General features: G+C 38.6%; 1 protein-coding gene across 1 annotated transcript in view; it reads right to left on the bottom strand.

Annotated features, from left to right (window-relative positions):
- Positions 1-1,663, bottom strand: part of tenm2 (teneurin transmembrane protein 2) — a 447,642-nt gene that overhangs the window by 398,705 nt on the left and 47,274 nt on the right. Inside the window, exon 2 of the mRNA XM_015382666.1 lies at positions 1,226-1,439. The gene's annotated coding sequence lies outside the window, so the exon portion shown is untranslated. The remainder of the gene's footprint in view (positions 1-1,225; positions 1,440-1,663) is intronic.

The raw sequence follows: 1,663 nt of genomic DNA, 5'->3' as shown, positions 1-1,663 counted from the left end.
ACTTATCTAGATTTAGATTTTTTGCAGTGCAGAAAGTGCATTTTCCTCTAATCTGTGCATAAGATGAGTGACTGTTAAGGTGCCACTGGTAGTAGCTCTGTATCTATACTTTTGAAAAAGAATATTGTGTCCGGATACAACTTTTCAGTATCGATACTTTTTTGAGTATCGATACTTTTGACAACCCTACTCTTTACACGTATACATGAATGAAAAACGAGTTCTCAGTGCCAGCATAAAAATAACCTCCTTTAATAAAGTTATGGTGGTATATTTAACTTTGTCACACTATGATAATTTCTCTTTGTAGACATTTTACAATAAAAGTTACATTGACAATGTAAATGATACTCTTTAGTGCATCTTTATAGCAGTTTGATTAATTTGTGCATAAACATTAATTCTTTCACTGTAGATAATTAAGAGGGAAAGTATTTTTGTTGATATGGGTTTGTAATGAGTTTCTTTTTGTGTTTTTTTTTCTTTTCTGTTTCTTTAAATGAATAATAATGTTTGATTATTCTTTTTGTTCAAATAGTTGCACCTATTCTTTTAAATTGAATTTTTTCTAAGAAAAAAAAGATAAAAAAAATAGCAGTTTTAAAGCTTGCATACATTTTATATGGGTGGAGGGGGGCCAATATCAATGTCTCTCATGGGGCCCTAACAGGTCCTGGCTGCGCCCCTACAGCTGAAAGAAAATGATGGTTAACTGGAGTATAGAGCCTCTAAAACGGGCCTTTAGCTGACAGAGTAACCCACTTAGAGCTGGAATTATACCAAAATTGTTAAAAATATATATAAACATCTGGCAATACGCCCTATGCAAAGTGGAAAAGTTAAACTAAACAGTTTAAACTGGTTTTAATTTAGTAAAAAATCTCCTTTAAATATTCTTTTACTCTCCAATTATTAATCAATTCATCGTAAAAATAATCAACAGATGAATTGGTTTGCAAAAATAATCGTAAGTTGCAACCCTAATGCACAGACATGTGAATCAGTGTTTGGTCCTGCGTGTGACAAAGGTAAGAAGCGCCCCACCTGCTTGAGCACCTTTTAATGATTATTGATGAAGTTGCTCAGTTAAAGAGAAAAACAATTAAGACCCTGCCAGAACAAAGTCCGCTCGACTAATGAGCTTGATCATGCCCGGACCTGCTCATCGTCGCGCTGCTGACTGCACTGCAAACCCTAATAGAGGCTGCACTTGTTTTAATCTCACCTGAATCCTTAAGGCGTAAGGTAGCTGTCACTGCCAATGTCTCTGCAGGCGTTAAGCTTACGGGGCTAAGGCAGCAGCAGATGGGCAGCAGAGACGTGATGAGTCCCTTTGACTGCGTAGCTCACTGGAGCCCAGGGTGGTGGCGTGTGAAGGCGGCTTTTGACATCTGCTGTTTACACGCGGGCGACCTTACTCTGAACCCTCTCCTGTAGGCCTTGGGAGAATCCAAAAAAAAAAAAGAATGACCATCAGTTCTCTTCTAGCTGGATTTTGGATTAATTTGTACAGTAGCAGCCATTCAAAATGGCCGTTCCCAGTCAAACGCCAGACCACTTCCCTCCAACTCCCAGCAAAATCCCCTCCACCCTCTAGCCACTGCAGTGACCACCTCTTGCACATTTTCTTTTACTCTGACTCCACCCTTTCACTGAATTACAG

The sequence above is a fragment of the Cyprinodon variegatus genome, unplaced genomic scaffold, assembly GCF_000732505.1.
Source record: "Cyprinodon variegatus isolate N-32 unplaced genomic scaffold, C_variegatus-1.0 Scaffold13, whole genome shotgun sequence".
In the NCBI taxonomy this organism is placed as follows: Eukaryota; Metazoa; Chordata; class Actinopteri; order Cyprinodontiformes; family Cyprinodontidae; genus Cyprinodon; species Cyprinodon variegatus.
This window is presented reverse-complemented; position numbering and strand designations above follow the sequence as displayed.